At 36.0% G+C, this 19,853-nt stretch overlaps 1 protein-coding gene across 1 annotated transcript in view; it reads right to left on the bottom strand.

Moving 5' to 3' along the window:
* The window catches only part of LOC120353821 (box A-binding factor-like), a 598,086-nt gene that overhangs the window by 171,044 nt on the left and 407,189 nt on the right, over window positions 1–19,853 (bottom strand). The window contains exon 4 of the mRNA XM_039438892.1: window positions 15,684–15,718. The gene's annotated coding sequence lies outside the window, so the exon portion shown is untranslated. The remainder of the gene's footprint in view (window positions 1–15,683; window positions 15,719–19,853) is intronic.

The raw sequence follows: 19,853 nt of genomic DNA, 5'->3' as shown, positions 1-19,853 counted from the left end.
CAGGAAAGAGAGACCTCAAAAAATACAATAAGAAAGAACATATTCAACAAACTCCACCGGAACAATTGATCACTGATTTAATTGATTGTTGACAGTCCCGACGTCGTATTGGATTGGTATAGGGAGAGAGAGAGAGTGAGAGAAAGCGAGGGTACGAGTGAGTATGAAAGGGAGAGTGTCAGAGAGAGGGTGAGAGAGTAAGAGAGAGTGAGACGGAAAGTGAGTGAGAGAGATTGAGAGAGTGAGCGAGTAAGAAAGGAAGAGAGACAGAAAGAGGGAGAGAGAGTGTAAGGAAGCGAGGGTACGAGTGAGTATGAGAGGGAGAGTGACAGAGAGAGGTTGAGAGAGTAAGAGAGAGAGAGAGAGTGAGAAAGTGAGTGAGAGAGATTGAGAGGGTGAGTAAGAAAGGAAGAGAGACAGAAAGAGGGAGAGAGAGTAAGAGAAAGAAACCAAGAGAATGGTGTGAGACTGTGATAGAGGGAGAGAGAGAGAGAGAGAGAGTGAGTGAGAAAGAAAGAGATAGAGAGAGAACTCACAAGATTCAGAGAGATAGAGATTCAGAGGGTGAGTAAGAAAGTGAGAGAGACAGAAAGAGGAAGAGAGAGTAAGAGAAAGAGACCAAGAGAACAGTGTGAGACTGTGATAGAGAGAGAGTGAGTGAGTGTGTGTGAGAGAGAGAACTCACAAGATGAATGGAATCTTAGTACAATAGTAATTGATAGGCCGCGGATTTGGAAGGAATGAATTGACGTATTGCCGTGCCTTGTGTCGAGTCTAATGTAAAATACAGAGGGTGGAGTTGAAGGGTGGTTGAGAGCTAGGGGTAGTTTACATCTTCATGTGTGGTTCTTCGTGAAAATTGGGGTTGATTTCAATGGGTAATGCACTCAATACTGATGTCGACCACCTACAGAATGGTGAAGTCTAGTTTGGATACATTTGGATCGAACTATTTCTCAATCTTGAAAATTAGATCTTAAGAGTATGATAATATTATTGAATGATGATCTGGGATCAGCTATTCTTTGAGTTGGTATGAGCACATAAAAATAGATTTATTCAAATTTTTTCTCATTCTTGAAAATTAGATCTTAAGAGTATGATGATATTATTGAATGATGATCTGGGATCAGCTATTCTTTGAGTTGGTATGAGCACATAAAAATAAATTTATTAATCTGATTTATCTCCGATCAACTGATTCAAAGCAATCGATAGTTGAAGCTGAGCATCATTGAATTTTATCCAATGTGTAATAAATATAGATTTCTCACGTATCCATTTGTGTATTCTTCATTCATTGTCTTAAAACTGCCAAGAAATGTTTAAAACGTAAAATGTTTTTCACATTGTTCTATAGAAAGACCCGCTGTTCCTCATTCTTTATTGATTCATACAATAAGTACAATATCAAAATGATAGGGAGAGAAAAATAAGGTAACTTTGTGCTATTCCTCTCTCAAATGAAGATAAGATTAAAATGACAGGGAGAGAATAAATAAGGTTACCTTGTGCTATTCCTCTCCCAAATCCAGATAAGATTACACATGGTCCGAAAAAGGTCAAGTCTTGTAGTTGTTCACTTCACAAAACTTTCAGTTCTTAAATATTTTTCAAAATAAATTTTCAAATTCAGATGCTTCAGAGCCAAATTTATATTCACCTAATTCCATTATATTTTTTAATAGCGAATGGAATTCCATCAATAGTTTTGGGAAGGGAGCGAAAAAATGCAGAAATTTTGGGTTCTATCTATTTCTTTTCCTAAGATTTGAATTGATTTCATGAGAAATAAATCATCCATTCACACTATAAGTTAGAGTAGCATAATCCAAGCAGGAAATTTTAAGGTCACAATAACATTTTCAAATGCAATACTGTTACAGATTTAACTGGTTCCACTGATTTACCAATTATATACAATAATTCTTTATTCTTCATTGATTGATACAATAAGTACTAATTCTTGATACATCAAGAATTATAGTGAGAGAAAAGAAAAAATAAGGTAACCTTGTGCTATTCCTATCCCAAATTAGATAAGGTCACACATAGTCCGGAATAGGATGTCTTGTAATTGTTTACAACACAAAATAATATACATCACAGATAATAGATGACCTAACAGAATAAACGATATTATCACAGATACAGACAACTAATTGTCTGTGATATAAAATAATCAGGACGGAGCAATAAAACAATAGAATACAAATACTATTATTCATAATAAAAGTAGAACAATCTCACAAGTATTAAAACGAAATGTGAAATACTCCACATACGAGTACAAAGAAGGAAGAGAAAGTTTTGAAGAAATGATAATTATTTGAAAAAAGTAACGAAAAATGAAAGTGAAATGAGGATATTCAAGTGAAACAATGAATAATAATTTATAATAATTAATTAATTTGAGAGAATAGTTTAGAAACACACATATATCGTAAAATTCTACAGTTCTATTTGGTACAGGACAATGGTTTCGTGACCTCATAGGTCACATTTTGAAGCTAAATTTTTGATTTGGTAGTACTACTACGCAAATTGGAATTTAAATTCTGGTAGAGCCAATCATAATGAACACAACAATACCATTGTTAACAAATTCTGTAGAACATCGGCTTATCACTTGGAACGAATATTCGATGAAATTCTAAGATGAAAGTGGTTTTATGAGGAATATTCTTGTAGGCATCTTGAGCAAGAAATTACGAACCCGGTAACATCTACTTTGAAATTTATAAATATTTTGGAAATCAAATCCACAATTCTCCAGTGAGCAACCCACGCATTTCCTGTAGGATAGGTGGACAGTTGTCACAGCATAGTGTCCCGAGTCGAAAATATTCCTCAAAGAAAGAGAAGGAAGAGAAGAAACGCTTAAGAGGGACAAGGAAGGAAGAGAGATAGCCGGAAGTGGAATCGGTGTGGTCATTTCCGGTCCAGGAGACTATTCTTGTTTGGCGAATGGTGTGTGAGGAGGAAGAAGTAGGAGAAGAGGAGGTGAGTGGGAGAGAGGAAAGATCCTTGCGAACGTCTTGTGAACATCCTTTAATTGATATCACACAGCCAGTGTGGGATGAGAGACAGGAAGGAAGGAGAGAAAAGAAAGAGAGGAAGGAAGGACAGAGTGGGAAGAGAAGGAGAAAGGCCTGAGAAAGGTGAGGGGTAGGAATAGCAAGCATTAAAATAACAACAAAGAGGGCCATTTAGTGAAATGTGAGAAAGTAGAAATAGAAATATTGTGAAGGAATTGAAATCCAGAATCCGAGGTTGGTATATAATCATAATAGAAATTAAATCAGAATTGAAAATATTGGATGAAGTTTGGGTGATGAAGAAACAAGTCTCTCAATCTAATAATTCAAGTTATTTTCCTATTGAGAAATATTTATTACAATAACGCTCGGTTTCTGAGACAATTATTAAATCTGATGGACTATTCTACTTCTCAAATGAAAATAATTATTTTCACTATAAGACTTGACTTTTAAGACACTTTTCAAATCTAATGAACCATTTAACCTATAGATTTGATGGCTTTTCAGATTCAAAAAGTATTCTACAAGCCAAACCTGGAGGTTATATATAACCTATAGATACGATTTTAAATTCAATGAGTGTTCTAGAAACCGGGCCGACGATTAAAAATAGATTCAAAGATATTTATCATAAAGGAAAATAGACGGAGTGAAAGATCAGATTGGGTGAAATCATAATAATCAGTTGTTATTTTAAAGGATGGATGAGATTATGAAGAAAGAGAAGAACTCATTAAAAATCAACTGTCAATTTCTTCTCTTCTTCAACGGTAAGAAGAAAAGAAGAAGAGAAAAAAAATGATCGAATAAGGGCCGTTTGCACAGTGACAGTTTAAACTAAATTTAATTTTAAACCGGATGAAATCCGTATCAAGTCTAGTTTGTTATACACAGACTTGGTATATATGTGCACATATATGTGTTTAATTTTGAGTTTAAGCCACCAGCTGTTTAAATCGAGTTTAAACTTTGACTGTGCAAACGGCCCTTAAAAGAAATTTTACTTACGAATATGGGTTATTTTTTGGAGTGAGAGAAGAAAAACAGAAATTGAACGAGAATATTAAATAATGAGAAAGGAAACTGTAGGGTTGTGTATAAGAGGAAGAAAAGAGTAGGAGTTAAATTAACGACAAAGTAAGAAGAAAAATAAGATAAAAATCAGGGATGGAAACACAGAAAAAAAGCAGAATTAGTAGTTCCATGAAAGGAAATGTAACAGAATACACAAACGAATGTCCAATGTTGAGTTAGCAGTAAAGCAACTTTCTTTATTTTGCCTACACCAGAAAATCCCCGCTGTTTTCACAACCCCTCCTCCTCCTCACCACCCCACAAGGGACAAAATCCTCCCCGAATCAGAATAAGAATAATAATAAACGACGCAGTCACACTGTGTACACAATTTGAGCATCTCTGTGTGTCATGTGGAAAAATGGACTCGCTAATTGCTTTGTGACTCTTGTCTCCTTTTCATCTTCTCGTTCTTCTCCTCCTCCTCCTCCTCCTTCTCCTCCTCCTCCTCCTTCTCCTCCATTCCCCTCTCCCCTCTCAGTTTCCTTCTGATTATCGCCATCCACATACAATTTCTATTATCGTTACGGTAACGCATGTGAACGTTATCGTTATAAAGCAAGGGGTTGGAATAGCAAGGACAATTTCGTTTCGTTATTTAGTATCATCATGCCTTTCAATTGGACAACCCTTGGTTGGTCGTCGGGTTGTGCTTCTTCATCACAGTATGTCTCACCTATCACAAAAACAAACCTGTGTGTTACCCCCTCAAAAGGGGTGGGGGGGTTAACTTTACCCTTTTTTGTGATCCAGGGAAGTTGAAGCCACGATGTCTCTGTTCAAATATCACCGTACATGGTTGGTGATGCTTTGAGAGATCAAAACAACGTTAGTGCAGAAATTTATCTCCTCCTCCTCTTCTTCCTCCTCATACTCCTCCTCCATCACTACCTCCTCATCATCCTCCTCCTCCACCTCCTCCACCACAACCTCCTGCTCCTCCTCCTACTCCTCTTCCTCCTCGTCATCCTTCTTCTCCACCTCTTCCTCCTCACTCCTCCTCCTACTCCTCCTCCTCCTCCACCAGAGCCTCCTGCACATCCTCAACCACAACCTCCTGCACCTCCTCCTGCTCCACCACCTCCTGCTCAAACTCATACTTCACGTCCTTCTACTTCTCCTCCTCCTCCTCCTCCACCACAACCTCCTGCTTCCACTCCTACTCTTCTTCCTCCTCCTCATCCTTCTTTTCCACCACTCCCTCCACACTCCTCCTACTACTCCTCCTCCTTCTCCACCACCTCTCCCTCCTCACTTCTCCTTCTCCTCCTCCTCCTCCTCCTCCTAATCATTCTTTTGGACCTCCTCCCACTCCCCTACCATCTTCCTCTTCTTACTCCTCCTCTTCCTCTTCTTCCTTATCCTCCTCCTTCTCATCTTCCTCCCATTCTCATCTTTCTCATCATCCTTCTCCTCTTCCTTTTCCTCCTTATCCTCCTCTTTCTCATCCTCCTCCTCCCATTGTCATCTTTCTCATCATCCTCCTCTCTTCTTTCTCCCCCGTATCCCCCTCCTACTCATCCTTTTTTCCTCCCCTTCTCCTCTTTCTCATCCTTCTCCTCCTCCTTCTCCTCCATCTCCTACCACTCTTGCACCCTCTCCACCAGCACCTCTTCACAATCTTCCTCATCCTCTACCTCTTTCTCCTCTCTCCTCCTCACTCCTCCTCATCCTCCTCCTCGCACTGTATCTAGATTTGAGAGGGGCCAATTGGAGGTAAGAGTTAATGGTTCGTAGAGGTTGCAAAGGGTCGTCTAAATCTCCCCCCCCCCTGGCTGCCCCCACCCTGGCTGCCCCCCCTGACAACCACCTAGTAAGCCTCGCGGATAATTCACCAACTCAGAAGTAAGTCTATCTTGTTTGGTTTGTCCCACCTACGCGTACTTTTTGTTCGTTTGTTTGTTTGCGTTAAATGTCTGTCTCCCTGTGATTTTCGTAGCGTGACGCAGCCATGGTTTTCCTGCAACCCTTTTATTTGTTCATTTGTAATCCTTTTTTCTACTCCCGTTATCTTTTGACCCCCTCCACCACCTTTTCTCACTTCTCTTCATATATTTGCCCCGTTTTCCGTCTTCTACACCATTTTCCACCAACCACTTTCTACTACTCAACCTCCTCCTCTTCTCATTCTCTCTTTTCTCTCCTTCTTCTTCTTCTTCTTCTTCTTCTTTCCATCTCATCTACTTTCCATTCTTTCCCTCATTCTCTTACTTCTGCCCTTCTACTCTTTCTTGTATTATTTATCATACTCTTGCTACCATTCTAACGAAAAATTTTCTTCTTCATTCTCAAACCTCTTTACATCATTTCACTTCATCTCATCACTTTTCTACGTCTTCTACATCTCCTCTTCCTACCATCATTTTCTCCCTTCTATCCGTCTCCTTTCTATCCACCTATTCCTCATCAATCTTCTCCATCTCTTCCTTCACACTTTACCTTCCTCTACTTGTTTTTTTTTCCATTTTCTGTACCACTAGTTCTTTTCCTTCTCCTTATCTTCTGAACAATCCTCCTTCTACTTGTCCTCATCTCACTTGTCTTCTTCTCAATCTTCTCCACAGTCTTGAATTTCTTCTTCGTTTTCTCTTCTTATCATACTCTTATTCTCCCTTTTCCTTTTTTTCCAAACTTTCTCCGCTCTCTTTCCGTTATCTCTTTATTCCTCCTCCTCCTCCTCCTCCTCCTCCTCCTCCTCCTCCTCCTCCTCCTCCTCCTCCTCCTCCTCCTCCTCCTCCTCCCCTCCTCCTCCTCCTCCTCCTCCTCCTCCTCCTCCTCCTCCTCTTTCTTCTTCTTCTTCTTCTTCTTCTTCTTCTTTTTCTCCTTCTTCTTCTTCTTCTTCTTCTTCTCGTTTTCCCCTTCCTCCTTGTACTCCTCTTCCTTCTCCTCTATCATCTAGACTTCCTCCTTCTCTCTCTCCCCCTTATCGTTCTCCTCTTCATCCACCACCTACCCATCCACCCATTCCTCCTCTTCTTTCTTTACCATGCCATCAAATAATCCTTTTTTCAGTAAATCTTCACTTTCTTTCACAGTGTTCTGGTGCAATCTCGGTTGGGGTTTTCTCTTTATGGTCACGATGTTCTTTCAACTTCAACGGGGGAATTATTGTGTGTATTTCTGCGAACCAGTCTCTATTTTACTCTTTTTTCGAGTCGATTTCCCTCCACGTGTATATCTCCTGGCACTATACAGACTCTCCGATAAAAACTGTCCCCAGGCATTCTACTGACGTTTGTATTGAGGTTAGATATTCAATCGAAGTTAGTGTTTGAAACGATACTCACTAAAAAATACTCACTCTTTTAAAGGTGCGAACATAACGATTTGGTAGCAGTCACGCCTACAGTTTCGATCGTTCTGTTCGTACTCTAAGAGCCGGTTGCACAAAAGCCGGTAATTTTAATCGTGATTAATTCTACGAGAACCAATCAGAAAAGGCTTTTTCGCTCCACTTGGATGTAATGAGCTGGTTTTCGTGCGTCATATGGTGGCCGAAAATGATTGTTTTCTGACCAGGCCGGTAAAAGTTTTACGGCCCTAGGGCTGTAGAATAACCTTAAGTCAGCTGATTCTGATTTGATGTGAACGTGTTTACAAAATGGTTTATGAACGGAATCAGTTTATGCTTCTAGAATTGAATAAGTATTCTGCAATAAGATACTACTCATTTTATTTGGATGAATAAAATACAGATAAGATATATATAAACTATTCAAATTCAATTTTCAGAGTAGGATAGAACTTCTAACCTAAATTTCCGAAGTCAAAGACAACCAGTGAACTCTATACTACGGTAGGTTAGTATAGAGTTCAGTGAAGACAACAAGCATTGTTGACTTTGACATTCAGATTGGCCAAATTTCAAGTGTGCTAAAACAGCTGATCAAAAAACTTTTCATTATTTGCGTTTATTATTCAAGAATTAAAACATTTATTATAATATCATCTTATGTCATTTGGAAGAATAAAAAGTTAAAACAACCTCTTAACAATTGAACATAATCTTTATGGTTATTTAGACAAATCAGAATAAAAAATAAAAATACTTGGACAATTCCTGATATTCAGATTACCTCAGATTTGCTAGAGCTATGTATGACCTTCCTGTTTTGCTTTCGGAGTGCCTAATAAAAAATTATTCTCATATTTATATTGTTTATTTTTCTGTGTGGCGAAAAAACGTTCTCACCATGGGCAAAAATGTATTTCCGGCTCTCAATCTTTCTAGTCCTCGGCCTACGGCCTCGGACTTGAAAACCGATTTCGAGCCGGAAAAGTCTCATTTTCGGCCCTAGGTGCGAAGTATACTATTTCGCCACACTGCACAGGAAGCAGCTGTTTTCCAGTCCCTACGTAGATCTGAAAGACCTTGTTTGCAGACGACGTCAGAAAAGGGTTTCTTTTCCGGTCTAGGCCAGAAAGTTGTCTCTTTCCAGCCGCTCATGAAAGTAGTTGATAAGTCATCTGCTAGATCGGGCGAGTGTCCACTTTCATCATCAGCTTAAAATAATTCGCTTCGCAACCAGTTTTATTCAATTATTTATTGTTGATTAGAAAATCTCATTTTCTGCTCTAGGTGCGAATTATACTATTTCGCTCGCTAACCATCCGCGCATGCGCAGTAGATTTTCTTTACGTTCGGTAATCATTCGCGCATGCGCAGAAGAGTTTCTTTACGCGCGCCAATCAGCTGATGGTAAGCAGCTCGCCAAAAGGTCAGATCTTAACCTAAAAGTCGGGCAGTTGTAGAAAAACTGTGTATGTAATTCGCGCGTAATGCTTCTTTATCGCTCTTGCAAAATTATCACGCTCCGCTTCGCATCGCGTGATAACTGTTTTGCGCGAGCGATAAAGTCGCGCATTACGTTCTTAATACATAAATAGCTATTTTGAAGAGAGGCTTCTCTTCAAAAAAATCCTTCTTATTGGTTCTCGTAAAATTAATCACGATTAAAATTTGAACGGCTGTTGTGCAACCGGCCTAACTCATAAAATGAAATCATCCCCACCTATTCCTCCATCTTAATCCCTATCATACATATCCTTGACACTATAGTGAGATCCACGTTATAATGACAGTGGATAAAGATAGGAGAATAGCGATGCCGATTCCTGCATTAATAATTATATTTCTACACTGTCAAAAACATAATTGGCATCGTTGTGGACCTAGAAAAGTATAGTACCACCGGCTTTGTCGAATGATAGACAAGGATAGCAATTCCAAAGTTGAGCAAATACTGTCATTATAACATGGACCTCACTATAGTCAGTTTTCTCCCCAATCTGATGGTGACCTTCACCCTAGGCCCTGTTGCATGAGAAAATACAATCCAATATTTTTAAGTAATTTTCTATTCTAATAACCAGCTGACTAGTTATATCATTGGTTCGTATTTTCTCATGCAATAGGCACAAAGTCCAAACAATATTGCTACTACTAGTAAGTGCACTTTTCACTTAAAAAATATTCTGAAATTAAGGGCCGATTTCCGAGTTGGGGATTCAGTTGGGGATCCCATGGTATAGGGCGTTTATGTCGCAACTTTTAACTGTTATCTCAAGCCGATTATTGTCGATTACTGTCGATTTTTAATGTTTTTGTTGGGGTGAGAGTGTATGAAACGGCACAATTTGAGAGACTACCAGGTCACATAGCTTTACAAAGAACAACTACCATAGTGAGGTCCATGTTATAATGACAGTGGATGAAGATAGAAGAATAGCAATGCCGTTTTCCACATTAATTAATTATATTTCTACACTGTCAAAAACATAATTGGCATCGTTGTGGACCTAGAAAAGGATAGTACCACCGGCTTTGTCGAATGATAGATAAGGATAGCAAAACCAAAGTTGATCGGATACTGTCATTATAACGTGGACCGCACTATAGAACTATCAGCTTGAGATAACAGTAAAAGTTGCGACATAAACGCCCTATACCATGGGATATCTACTTAAGATTTTGTTTCTCTATGGCTCTAGTAAACAGCTGAAGTCAGAAAATTGGCTTTCCGAAACGGGGCGTAGTCGCAGTATAAAACAACCAACGATTTTAAAATCAAATTTCGAAAAATTAGAAAATTTAACACAAAAAATGAAGAGAAAATAGGGTAGGCTGAAGTTTCAGCTATTTTGAGTTATTTAGGAATGTTTCTTTCATCAAGGAAAAATGTTTCCAATATAAATGAGAAATAAAGATTATCATAAAAACTGCAACTACGCACTCCGTTTCGAAGAGTCAATTTTCTGACTCCAGCTGTCTATCAATCCCGAGCTCGGAAATCGGCCCTCAAGTTTGAAATAAAATGCTACTCAATGTAGGTGTGATGAAATCTGACTTTTTTTTAAGAAAGGATTTTCCATCCTGTTAAGAATGACATTCTCCAATAAAATTCTAAAGAATTGTAGCTTATCCGAAAAACGTTTTGAAATAAAGGACATGAATAAATAGAATACAGTCCAATAAGGGAAATTATATTATACCCCAGAAGTAGTCCTGTAACTGTGTTAGTCATTACCAGTATTATGAGACTAAACTTTTAATCAATATTAATTAATTTTCTTCCGAAGAAGTGGATGAAATACAAATTTCCACCAACTATCACAATGGATAGACCTACATAGGATATTTCTTCCCACTTATTCACTTTGCAAGGAAATTTTCTCCTTCTTCCTCTTCTACTTCCTCTCCTAATCATATTTCTTCTTCTATTTTCTTCTCCTCTTTCGCTCCTCTACGTCAACAACCTCAATGTCAATTGAATGAAAAAGACTTAGAAATTGTAAAAAACCACTGATTCATTGATAATTAGAAAGACCGGTTTCGGTTATTAACCATTGTCAATCTCTGATAAACTCCAGAGAGTGATTATCAGAAATTGACAATGAGAGTTTATCAGAGATTGACAATGGTGTAATAACCGAAACCGGTCTTTCTAATTAGCAATAAATCAGTGGTTTTTGACAATTTTTTAGTCTTTTTAATTAATAAGAATAATTACCACAATATCAACTTCTGAACTACACAAAAAGACTCAATGTATTTAGTTATTAATTTATTTCATTCTCCTTCTTGTCAATTTCATCGCTTATTCCACTTCCCTCTCCTTCTTCTCCTCATCTACTCCATTAGCTCCCTCAATTCTCTTTACACATGCGTAGAAAAAGGAACTCCCCCCTCCACTACATGACTGTATCATCATCACCACATTTAAACAGAGAGGGTGCAGTTTGATTTGTCTAAGCTTTGCTTCTGGATACCACCCTATACTTTGTTAGGCAGACGCTCTGTATCCACTACAAAAATAAAAAAAACTGAGGGGTTGCTCCTCTTCTTGTCTCTTTTAACTCACTTTCACCTCCACCATACCTCTCTCTCTCGCACTCTCTCTCTCTCTCCCTGTACATACACACAAAGCAAAACCGTCTGTCTTTTTTTCCCTCAAAGTATTCTCTTTTATCTTTTATCCTTACCTCTACACAATTCGCCCGTCGACTGTTTAGTTTTACATGCTTCTTTTTAGTTACTCTTTTCTTCTCCTACCTCCTCTTCCCACCCTTCTCCTCCGCCATCCTTTTCCTCCTCATTCCCTTCTTCCTCTCCTCTCCTCCTTCTTGTCCTGCATTTTGTATCATCCACTGGGAGCTCGCCTGGTTTAATCTAATGTCACTTGTTAAATTTTCCACTTGTGACTGTCTTTTTACCAGCTTTTCGTTTTCCTATCCACAAAGGAATTCCCTCTCACACTCTCTCTCTCTCAGACTACATTTTCCCTCTATTCAACCTTATCCTCTCTCTCACTCTTTGACTACGTTCTACTGAGTAAACTTTCTCTCTCGCTCTAACCATTCTACGATGTGAGGCTTCAGATTAATTAAGCACAGAGTTGGTATCACTGGGAAGAATCCTCGTTTAATTATAAAAAGGCCTACAGAGAATCTTTAATTGACATGGAGTAGTCAATGTTATCATTCATTGATAACAGCTCTAGACAAAACGGAATTGATTCTCTTGATTATATAATATTTTCCTTCATTTTTAATCATTATTGGTAGGCTAATGTTTTTCCCAGATAATCAACTCATAACTGAGTCAGGTTTCATAAAATCACACACAAATTACACTGTAATATGGAATAAACCAATATTAGATGTTAGAACACAGGAGATTGATTTTCTCGATAATATAATATTTTCCTTCATTTTCAATTATTATTGATAATGTTTTCTTAGATGATTAACTTATAAGCATAGAGAAACAAAGCGTAAGTAGATATCCTATGGTATAGGGCGTTTATGTCGCAACTTTTACTGTTATCTCAAGCTGATTACTGTCGATTTTTATTGTTTTGACCGGGTAAGAGTGTATGAACGGCACAATATGAGAGACTACCAGCGTCATAAAGTTTCACGGGACAGAAATACGTGGACTAAAGGCTTAAGATAGCAGTAAAAGTTGCGACATAAACGCCCTATACCATGGGATATCTACTTATGCTATTGTTTCTCTATGTTATAAGTGAGCCAAGTTTAATGAAAATCACACACAATATTACTTTTTTTTTGTAGTTGAGATGTTGGTATTGTGGTAATTATTCATATTGAATGAAAAAGACTAAGAAATTGTCAAAAAACCACAGATTTATTGATACTTAGAAACCGGTTTCGGTTATTACACCATTGTCAATCTCTGATAAACTCTCATTGTCAATCTCTGATAATCACTCTCTGAAGTGATTATCAAGCTCTGATAAACTCCCATTGTCAATCTCTGATAATCACTCTCTGAAGTGATTATCAATCTCTGATAAACTCTCATTGTCAATCTCCGATAATCACTCCAGAGAGTGATTATCAATCTCTCATAAACTCTCATTGTCAATCTCTGATAATCACTCTCTGAAGTGATTATCAATCTCTGATAAACTCTCATTGTCAATCTCCGATAATCACTCTCTGGAGTGATTATCAATCCTGATAAACTCTCATTGTAAATCTCTGATATCACTCTCTGAAGTGATTATCAATGTCTGATAAACTCTCATTGTCAATCTCTGATAATCACTCTCTGAAGTGATTATCAATCTCTGATAAACTCTAATTGTCAATCTCTGATAATCACTCTCTGAAGTGATTATCAATCTCTGATAAACTCTCATTGTCAATCTCTGATAATCACTCTCTGGAGTGATTATCAATCTCTGTCTCTGATAAACTCTCATTGTCAATCTCCGATAATCACTCTCTGGAGTGATTATCAATCTCTGATAAACTCTCATTGTCAATCTCTGATAATCACTCTCTGGAGTGATTATCAATCTCTGATAAACTCTTATTGTAAATCTCCGATAATCACTCTCTGAAGTGATTATCAATCTCTGATAAACTATCATTGTCAATCTCTGATACTCACTCTCTGGAGTGATTATCAATCTCTGATAAACTCTCATTGTCAATCTCTGATAATCACTCTCTAGAGTTTATCAGAGATTGACCGTGGTGTAATAACTGAAACCGGTCTTTCTAAGTATCAATAAATCTGTGGATTTTTGACAATTTCTTAGTCTTTTTCATTCAACACAATATTACACTTTACTATATAGAATAAAACAATCTTGGTTTCTAGATCAAGCATGGTTTGACTGTTTGATATACCCCTTTAGTGACAAACTTTAACCTACTAGTAGTTCTGTGAACAGTGGACCTCGCGCAGTTATAACGACGTCCCAAACCATAAGCACATCCACACTGATACACTAACTATTCATTTGATCAGATCATGCTTACACAAGATTTGATTATCATATAACGCTTACCGGAATTTAGCGCGAGAAAACCAGAAGACATCAACTAGGCGCCCAGACGAGATGTTATAAATTCTTTGCATCCTATTCAATGGTGCATAAAATTGCATTCAATGAGGCATGCAATTAATAGTCTACACAGCTGCTGCTAATTTTTTACCAAGTTACATTGAGATATTGAATTGCATGCGTCATAGCATGCAATTTATATTCAACTCGACAGCTGATTTATGATGAATAATTCTATAGTCTGATATTCACTCCAATATTGACGTATGAAGGAGGCTTCTTTTTCCTTTTATATTATCCTTGAAATGCAAAATTTCTAAAAACCTTGTATATAGGTCGACCGTGCAATTTAAAAAGGAACATACCTGTCAATTTCATGAAAATCTATTACCGCGTTGCACCGTAAATGCGTAACCTATAAAAATATAAACATATAAGCATTTAAACATTCAAACATTAAGAGAAATTCCAAACCGTCGACTTGAATCTTAGACCTCACTTCGCTCGGCCAATATTATTTAAGCTAGAATTGAACTGTTTATTAACAAAAATGTTAGATTGCAGTCAAATTACAAGAAACAATCTTAGATTTTGAAACACGATTTGAAGACAATAATACAATCAAACGTGAAAGACTTTCTTATTCTGTTAAACAACATCTGAACCAAACATTTGCCACATTTCACAGAATCACAGCTCAAGAAATAATGTTATTGTTGAATCAGTTACCATCAGACTTCAAGTCTTTTACTGCTTGCCAAGAATCCAATCTGTTTGAAAAACACAATACCCATTGTGAAGAAGAACGCTAAAACAATCAGATCTCCACGAGAATAAAACAGGAAAGAAGAGAGAAAATAAGACGAAACAAACAGGAGAGAAAGAGAGTGAGTGAGTAAGAAGAGAAAATAAAGAAATCTCTCCGGATTTGTGAGGCTGTAATAATGCGGTCCTAACAAAACCACTATAGACTAAACAGCTTCAAGATTCCACATCAAAGACAAGCAACAACTTAAATTTCACACGTTTTTTCGACAATCGTTTCGTATTTTTTTTTATCTTTCCATCCTGTTCAAGTGATAGAGATTGCTGTTCTTATGTCTCTCTCAGTTCTTTTGAGAAAGAGCGGGCCAAAAAACTTGTTGAGAATAATGGCATAATTAACGTTAATGAGCCTGAAATTATTACTGTTCCACATTAACGCATTTGATTGTGGATAAGAGGGGATTTGGTATTTGTCTTCCAGTTTTATTTGATACTGATTATTGAGCCATTCATTATTCCTCGATCTCTTTGAATGCCCGGAATAGTTGATGAATGAGATTTGAAATGAAAAAGGTTGTACAAATTTAAAATACTCTTCAATGTTTGATTCCATTACGAACTGCTTGTTAAATATCACTTTTGAACAATTAATTACGACATATCACACCTGACTGCTATGTCGTAATTAATTGTTCAAAATTGATTAAAATATACGTATCAAATATAAATATCATGCTGCAAAATCATCGCCCAAACATTGAGATGTATCTATTACCACAATATTTGTTGCTAAAGAAGTTATGACTGTCGGAGAAGTTAAGACTGACATATATTGTGAGAGTGAACTGAAATTTGATAAATTCTTTTAAGTAATCTTTTTAATAATTCATTTTTCTTGGATAATTTTCATTAAAGTCGGTGAAATTATAATAGAAGATCAGAATTTTAAGAATAAAAGAGAAGGAAAATGATGTTCACTCACCTAAGCTAGTATCACGTCGACATTACGTAGACCAGCTGTAAAAGAAAAAAAAATATATTTGAAATATTTAGAGAAGGTTCAAAATCTATGCATTTTGAATGTATAAAAAAGCTCGGTACACATTTGCAAAGTAAGGCTCAAGTCAGAAATAGCAATAATATAGTCTCCAAGTATGTTTTAGTCAGAAATAGGCTTCACGTATGACTTATAGCTTCACGTAGGCTTCTCAACGTAATAACGGAACTTAAGTACATTAAACTGAACATAATCCAAGTTAACATCAGCTACCTACAGGGGACCAGTTCAGTAGAAAGGAATATGATTCAAGAAGATGATGAGCAGAATGGGTTTTTTGTAGTAGATGATCAGGACTAATCAGCCAGGTTCTGTCTAGTAGTTGAAACCAAGCATTAGTCAACGATATTTCAATGAAAATATCTTTTGCATAGGCTATTATTCAAGTTCTTGAGTTGAAATGTAGGAAAAAGAATCACATGTATGTTGAAGGAGTTGAGAGTGAATCAAATAATTATTGAACGCTGAATATTATTGTTAGAAATAGCACGTGAATATTAGTGGTTTGCGGCAAAAATATTCACAAAATAATAGAGGATTTTGTCTAAAAATATATGAAACAAATTCACAAATATCAAGAATTTTATATGAACGAATTGATAATCAACGCCATTATTATAACAAAATCATCAGAATATCAGAGGTTTCTCTCTGGAATATCCACTAGATATAAGAGGTTTTTGTCTAAAAATATACGAAATGAATTAACAAACATGCATCAGGAGTGGTTGATAAATGAATAATTAATTATTTACCAACGCAATAGAATAGCGGGAACAGTTTTGGGCTATAATGCCTGTTGTTCCCATATTTTTTTGTAAATAAATAAATAAATAGACAATGTGTAGAAGTTTTCTCAGCCAACGCTATTAGGCTAGAATTTTCAATAGGAATAGAGAATAGCACCAGAATATTTGTCTGAAATATTTTGAATATATTAAAAGTTTTTGTCTAACAACACACAAACCCAAATTTGTTGGTGACTTTTGTGAGAGAAATCCGAATCTCACCCACACACTTCAGATCGGAGGAAACAAAAAAGCTACGTCACAAGAGAGGAAGCTGAGACACCCGGGCCACCTGTTCTATTTCACTCACACATGCTCGCTCACACTCTCACACATGCACACACATACACAGCAGGACACAAATTCATATCATACATGTGTTAGTGAATGAACTCACCCAATGAATGGTAGATACTATGCCAACTTACTCTCACTGCCAACTATTGGACACAAATTCCAACTTGCTCTCTTCTCCCTCACTCACTCTCTCTCTTTCTCTCTCTCTCATGTCTCTCTCACTCACTCTCTCTCTTTATTCCGTCTCTTTCACTTCCTCTCTTTGTCTACTCCATCTTTATCACTGCATTCTCGCTAGATTGTCATAGATCTCTTGGTTTTCTTCTTATTCATCTAGATGCCCTCAAATCACTCTACAATAAAGTAACCATCTTTTTTTCTAGATTCTCAAGAATTTTGGTGGCTTTCAGTCTCATAATGTCATCCACCTACCAATTCTCTACTCTTCTCGACATTTTATTTCATATTTTCAAGAAAGTGTTTGTACTCTTATTTATTTATAATTTTTACAAAGTAGCACTGATTGGGAGAGAAAAACTAAGGATACTCCTTGTACTATTTTTCTCCCAAATTTAGATAACATTTTAAAAGTTCAAAATGGGGTTATGGTTTCACTTTTCTAAAATTAAGTCCATTTTCACTAAAAAAAAAACAACGAAAACTAGAATTATTCTTATTCTTTTTATAGTGGGGTATCATAATCAGGAAAAGGTTTATTATTAGCAACTTTTGAATGTATATTATAATAATTATGTGATTATTCTCATTTCTCTTCTTTCAAGAATAATAGTGTTTGTTCTCTTATCCTTATTATTTTTTTATTATTATATTGGATATCATAATTAGGAGTAGGTCTATTATTAGCAACTTTTGTATGAATATTAAAATAATATGTAACTAATTATTTTCATTATTATAGTTCGGTATCATAATTAAGAGTAAGTTTATTATTAGCAACTTTTATATTTATATTATAATGATAATTATGTAATTATTCTCTTCATTATCATTCTATTCTTCATATTCTCATGTCATCCTCCTACTAATTATCTTATAATATTCATTACATCATCATTCCTCATTGCAGTTTTTATTAGCTCACTATTTTAAACTTGTTATGTTTCTTGCTAAAAATGTCGGTTATGATGAATCAAATACAATAAGTTATGACATTATAGTGAGGTACAATTTATAATGGCAGTGAATAAAGATAGAAGAACAGCGTTGCCTTGCCTCTGCATTAATTAATTATATTTCTACATTGCCAAAAACAGATTTGGCATCGTTGCGGAGCTAAAAAAGGATAGTAATACCTTCTATATCGAATGATAGACAAGGATAGCAGCATCAAAGTTAATCAAATACTGTCATTATAACGTGGATCTCATTATAGTAATATCAATTAGATTGAGAATTGGATATTGATTGGAAAGAAAGATACACTTTTGGAGAAACGAAAAATATAGAAGAATGATATTTGAAATAAATGATACAGAACAATGGATAACAAAAGGCTTACAAGAATATAATATAATAATTGATTCAAGATAATGCGGACAAGTTAGTGTGTTCAGGGCATTGAAAAATGATACAAGAAAGGAAGGAAGATAGGAGAAGAGTGAAGAAGAGGGAGAGGAGGAAGGTGAAGGAGAAGAGAGGAGGAAGATGCAGTGAAAGAAGAAGGGTTAGAAGGAAGAAGATGACGAATAAGAAAAAGGATAACCGGGAGAAGAAGAAGAAGAAGAAGAAGAAGAAGAATTAGAAGAAGAAGAAGAAGAAGAAGAAGAAGAACAAGAACAAGAACAAGAAGAAGAAGAAGAAGAAGGAGACGAAGGAGAAGAAGAAGAGGAAAACGAGGAAGAAGAAGAAGAATAAAACGAGGAAGAAGAAGAAGAAAACTAATAAGGAGAGAGCAGAGAAACACAGCTTATGAATGAGTATCCCGAATTAGCTCAACACTGTCCTGTACTGTGGGAGATCTATATGTTGCCCATGTAATAATGCAGTAAATATAGATATAGAGCCCATTAGATGACCACCGGATATTGCAGACCTGGTTTAAAACTGTCACTAACTCCAGGTGGAATCACTCATAACGTTCTTCCCTCTCTTTCTTTCTCTCTTCCCACTTCAGCATTCTTCTCTCTCTTTCTTACATCCATTCGTCTCTCTTTTACTTCTGTTTTGTAGCTGAATTTAGATGTGAATTATGTGTTTTGATTTCCTGTATAGTTATTATTGTGTTCACAAAATACAACTAACATTGAAGCAAATTGATGAACCTACAGTGAATTATAATAAAATAGATCTCATGATAAAATCACTTCACTCATATGAGCCGCTTTATTTAAATTAATAAAAGCAATAAAATACTTGTAGTACCCTTTTATTAAAATATTTTCATAAATGCTTTAATAAAAGCTATAAAAATGTTATACTGTTTTTAATAATACAAATCAATAAAAACAATAGTCTATAAAACTTGCAGTACCCTTTTATTAAAGCATTTATGAAATATTTTAATAAAAGGGTACTGCAAGTTTAATATTGTTTTTATTAATTTGTATTATTAAAAACAATATAAAACTTGTAGTACCATTTTATTAAAATATTCTCATAGATGTTATAATAAAGGGGTACTGCAAGTTTTATATTGTTTCTATCAATTCTCATGATAGAAGTACACATTTATCATAATAATACATAATAATACGATAATATTAATCATATAATGCATAAGATCCCTTACAATCCTCCCCGCCCCCTCTCCTACCATATTCTTGTTGAATAAATAATTTATTTTCTCCGGGCCCTATTACGTGATAAAATACAAGTTTATGGTTTGATACTTTATTATTGTATTTCCCTATTCTATTTTAAAATAGAATTTATATAATAAAATAGAATCACATAGGTCCATGTCATAATAGCAGAATTTGTTTAACATTGGTGTTGCTATCCTTGTCTATCATTCGACAATACAGGTAGCGCTATCCACTTCTAGCCTCGC

The sequence above is a fragment of the Nilaparvata lugens genome, chromosome 12, assembly GCF_014356525.2.
Source record: "Nilaparvata lugens isolate BPH chromosome 12, ASM1435652v1, whole genome shotgun sequence".
Classification (NCBI taxonomy): Eukaryota; Metazoa; Arthropoda; class Insecta; order Hemiptera; family Delphacidae; genus Nilaparvata; species Nilaparvata lugens.
Note: the sequence above shows the minus strand (reverse complement) of the source record. Positions and strands in the feature narration are given on the sequence as shown.